This window comes from Stigmatopora nigra, unplaced genomic scaffold (genome assembly GCF_051989575.1).
Source record: "Stigmatopora nigra isolate UIUO_SnigA unplaced genomic scaffold, RoL_Snig_1.1 HiC_scaffold_28, whole genome shotgun sequence".
NCBI classification, from domain to species: domain Eukaryota; kingdom Metazoa; phylum Chordata; class Actinopteri; order Syngnathiformes; family Syngnathidae; genus Stigmatopora; species Stigmatopora nigra.
Genome location: NW_027551607.1, coordinates 172,501 through 177,500, shown reverse-complemented (window position 1 = coordinate 177,500; position 5,000 = coordinate 172,501). Strand labels below are relative to the sequence as shown.

The window sequence follows — 5,000 nt, the reverse complement described above, 5'->3', positions numbered from 1 at the left end:
TGCCCGAGCCGCGCTCCTTACGCCATCGTCGCCAGCAACCCTCCCGGCCGAACCTGAGCCGGTCGCGGTGCACCGTGCGGGGGAAATGCGCCCGGCGGGCGACGCCTACTTGACCGGGGGCGATGGTCCGCCTCGACGGAAGGAGCGGACGAACCCGGGGGAACGCCCGAACCAAAACCGCCGGGAAGATCCACCGCGAGGACCGCCGGACTACGTCGTACACCTGGCCACCGCCGGGTTGAATCCCCCACACGGACTGCGTGGTCCCCATCCGTTTACCTCTCAGCGGTTTCACGCCCTGTTGAACTCTCTCTTCAAAGTTCTTTTCAACTTTCCCTTACGGTACTTGTTGACTATCGGTCTCGTGCCTGTATTTAGCCTTAGATGGAGTTTACCACCTGCTTTGGGCTGCATTCACAAACAACCCGACTCCGGAAAGGTACCATCTCGGGCGACCCGTGAACCGCTACCGGCCTCACACCGTCCACGGGATTGAGCCTCCATCAGAAGGACTCAGGCCCTTCGGGGCGCAAAGTGAGTGGTACCTTTCTTACGCCACATTTCCACTGCCTGCCAGGGGCAGCGGATTCAGCGCTGGGCTTTTCCCGCTTCGCTCGCCGCTACTAGGGGAATCCTAGTTAGTTTCTTTTCCTCCGCTTAGTAATATGCTTAAATTCAGCGGGTAGCCCCGTCTGATCTGAGGTCGGAACCATAAAAGCCGCGGTTCGATCGATTGAGATTCGGGGAGGAGATCCTTTTATTTCATTTTTTCGGTTATCGCCCTGCCGACGCGGGTGTCCGCGCACCACGCGCCGGCGCCTTCGGTCCGTGTTGTTTTTGCCTCGGATCCAGTCCATTTTGCGGAGGGACACTCACGGGTCGGTGGTTACTATCCAAATGACCGCCTCGTGACCGCGGACTGTGAGGTCTTTGTGGATCTCAACGACATGCCTCGCTCACATATGCATGTTCCCCGAAATCTCGCTCTCTCGACCACTTCTCTGTACGGGCATGGACGAGCCCCGTATCTGGCTTTACTTAGGGGGTCGGGGTGCGTGCTGGCATAACACTTTCCCCGATCTTGCATCCCCAGTCGCGGGCCACGCCGCGGAACGGTGCCGCCCCTCACCGCCGCGGTCGGGCCCGATTGAATGTCAGGCGACGCTCAGACAGACGTGGCCCCGGGAGGGACCCGGGGCCGCGAGTTGCGTTCAAAGTGTCGATGATCAATGTGTCCTGCAATTCACATTAATTCTCGCAGCTAGCTGCGTTCTTCATCGACGCACGAGCCGAGTGATCCACCGCTGAGAGTTGTCTACAGGTGCCTCCCGACATCTCCAGGCGGCCGCCCGGGTCAGCCCCCCGCTGCCCGGCCACCCATGTAGAGCAGTGATGCCCGGAGACACCTTTCAAGATCGCAACACCTGAGTTGGCAAAGCATCGGAAGGTCTATTGCTCCCAAGGCGGGCACGGTTTATCCACCCCTGATTTGGCTGAGTTAGGCGGTGGGGCCTAGGGTCGATCAAGAGCTCCCCCCATCCTAGGTTCATCCCGACTTGGGTAAAGTGGGGCCCAAGGGGTGAGCGTTGAGATGTCGCCGAAGGCCAGGTAATGGGACCGGTGATCCGGCGTAACTACTGTCCTCGGAGGAATGCGGTGACGTAGCACCGTGAGTCACCCGCGGCTCCTCAAGGAAGCGGCTCTGAGGCTTTTCCCACGGCTCCCGAACCCCAGAACACTCCGAGCGTAGCACAAGACCGGGCCGGGTGGCAACCCATATACCCCCGTTTTGTTGGCACGCGCCAGACGAGCAAAAGCGGAACCGGGTACCTTGTCCGTGGTGGTCGCCGTAATGGATCCGGGCTCGACCACCGTCCATCGAATCGATCTTCCCGAACCTTCATCGCATCAGAGACGGGCAACGTGCACCCCTTTACGTTGACTATAGCGGTTACAGTAAACTGTAACCATTCCGGCCTCGGCGGTGCGGGACCATTGTTTCTCGGGCCCCGACACGTCTATAAGTGCCATCTACATGAGCCTTCGAAAGTCCGGTCCGGGCGAGAGGGAGGGATTCGGCGCCCGACTACCCTAAGAGGCGGAACGCCGCTGCCGGAGACTAGCCCGGGGACGCACGCGCGGACTGCCATGCCCGTGCTCTTGCGCGTCAACCCAGAGAGAGAATCGACAGGGACGGATACCTCCGGGGCCGGCCCTAGGCCCAACCCCCTCTCGTTATGCCTCACGTCAATACGTGCGATCGCCCTGTACCTTGTCACGCGATCGATTCGGTTATTTGCCAACCTTCCTTCACTCCTTCCTTTCGTGGCAGGGAGACGTGCACAGTGCATCTACCGATAGCCGCAAGCAGCCCGGTGACACGACGAGAAAACTGTGGGAACGGCCGGCGGCACCTGCGTGCAACCGTAACAAACCGAGAAGAAGCACAGTTTCTCGTGACGGGGGTTTTTCGCAAAACAAAACAAAGAACTCCCGACACCTCCAGGCGATGACGTAACCCGTGAGTCACCCGCGGCTCCTCAAGGAAGCGGCTCTGAGGCTTTTCCCACGGGCCTGAACCACCCAGAGGCACCAAAGAGGTCGTAGAGATTGTGTACTCCATCCCCCTAGAATAGGCACTTATCTCACAAGCCCCGGCGATGCCAACCCGAACCAACAAGGAAAGTCAGGGCCCTTTTACGGCGCAACTTTTTGTGGCGCTCGATTTGTCAAGGCGGGGGTAAATCGAGTCTTTAAACCAGCGTACAACCACCAGAGGCCTTCATAGTGGCGTACAGGTACCGGGCACCTGACTCCCTTCTTATTACCGGAATAATCCCACACGGGAAGCTTTTTTGTCGCAGACTGTGGAGGGGTTCCCAACCTGGTCCCAACATGATCTGTTTTCATTTTCATTCACGCATCGGTTCTTTACGTGATTTCCAAGCATTTCATCTCGTAACACATGTCCACCATCATTAACACATGTCCGTTACCGTCACATCACATCTTGCCCTGTACTATCGGCTCTTTTCTGGCCCCTGTGGCTCCATATGTCCGGTGCTTCACCAAGTACCATGTCTCATTTTTGTTGTCCTCCAAGAATCGGCTTTGTCCCAAAGGCTATGGTATTTGGCATATCGTTATATTTCCTCCGGCAATGGCTCGGCTGGTGGTTAGGTTTCCATGTGTGCCCTCCGTCCACATGCGCCCTTTTTGGGAAAAAAAACCGGACTATGGCAGGTCTTTAGTTCAGGTTTGTATCCCACCCCGTGGCTTAGGGATTCTCGTCAACCATCGGTGTCATTTGGCAAAATTTTAGAACTCTCCATATTCGTCAGTATTGTCCTCATTTCCATCGATGAACTCATGGTCATTTCGTTTCCATTTTGTCCTCTTTTTGTCCTCCACATGAACTCGAATGGTGAAATCGTTGCCTTTTTCCCTTGAACTCTTTTTTCTCGCCCGAACCGACACGAGGGTTTTCATGCTTGGGTCGACGGTGCAGATCCCCACCGGGCGGATGCAGATAAGGTGACGATGGTCAGTCCTGACGCGGAGGGGCCTTGGACGAGTGGGGTCTACCACCCGCAGTACCTTAGCCTCCGGCCAATCACCGGTCGCACGCACCAGTCCTCACCGTTATCCAGCTTCGAACGCACTCTCTTCTCTCGGCGTCTCGCCGACCCAGCTATCCCAAACCGACGCGCGGTTGTGTGGAACGTGAACGAGACGACCGCTGAACAAACTCAGCCGGGCGGATGCAGAGACAGTGACGATGGTCAGTCCTGACGCGGAGGGGCCTTGGACGAGTGGGGTCTACCACCCGCAGTACCTTAGCCTCCGGCCAATCACCGGTCGCACGCACCGTGTCCTCACCGTTATCCGTGACCTCGAATGAGTCAGACGCATCGCTCTTGTTGTCACGGCTCTCCAATTGGCCAGAGCGAGACGAAACGCGCTCGCGGGGGACCGTCCGGTTGCAGTGACAGCACGATGGTCAGCCCTGACGCGGAGGGGCCTTGGACGAGTGGGGTCTACCACCCGCAGTACCTTAGCCTCCGGCCAATCGCCGATCGCACGCGCCAGAAACCTCTCCGTTGTTCAGTCCACGAGCTCGCACGAGCCATCCCTCCACACGACTATACCCTGCCGACAGAAGACACGGGCGAGACGACCGCCACATTACATACTAGGCCGAGGCGGATGCAGATAAAGTGACGATGGTCAGTCCTGACGCGGAGGGGCCTTGGACGAGTGGGGTCTACCACCCGCAGTACCTTAGCCTCCGGCCAATCACCGGTCGCACGCACTATGTCCTCACCGTTATCCCGGCTTTCGTTATGCTGCGCACGTTCAGTTCCACTGCCCCCGTTGTCTTTAGCGTGACGTGGTCATACGTGCCAAGCCGCACCCACGCGACCGAGGCGGATGCAGATAAAGTACGATGGTCAGTCCTGACGCGGAGGGGCCTTGGACGAGTGGGGTCTACCACCCGCAGTACCTTAGCCTCCGGCCAATCACCGGTCGCACGCACTATGTCCTCACCGTTATCCCGGCTTTGCAAGCACTATACCCTGGCCCGTCTTGTCGCACTGCTCTTTAAGAGAGCGAGACGACCGCACGGACCGTGACCGTCCGGTTGCAGTGACAGCGACGATGGTCAGCCCTGACGCGGAGGGGCCTTGGACGAGTGGGGTCCACCACCCGCAGTACCTTAGCCTCCGGCCAATCGCCGATCGCACGCGCCAGAAACCTCTCCGTTGTTCGGTACACGGCTCGAACAGCCGACCCTCACACTTTCACTATACCTCTTTGACCGAGAACGCCCACTCGCACGCACGAGCCCCGGAGCGGATGCAGTGACAGTGACGATGGTCAGCCCTGACGCGGAGGGGCCTTGGACGAGTGGGGTCCACCACCCGCAGTACCTTAGCCTCCGGTCAATCGCCGGTCGCACGCACCAGAAACCTCACCGTTATCGCCGGGAACACGGACGC

General features: G+C 58.7%; 1 non-coding gene and 1 pseudogene across 1 annotated transcript; both read right to left on the bottom strand.

Annotated features, from left to right (window-relative positions):
* Positions 1–706, bottom strand: part of LOC144192904 (28S ribosomal RNA) — a 5,567-nt pseudogene extending 4,861 nt beyond the window's left edge.
* Positions 707–1,159: 453 nt separating this feature from the next.
* Positions 1,160–1,313, bottom strand: LOC144192908 (5.8S ribosomal RNA). The gene has a single exon (XR_013325490.1). It is a non-coding gene; the product is annotated as a 5.8S ribosomal RNA (ribosomal RNA).
* Positions 1,314–5,000: the final 3,687 nt, after the last annotated feature.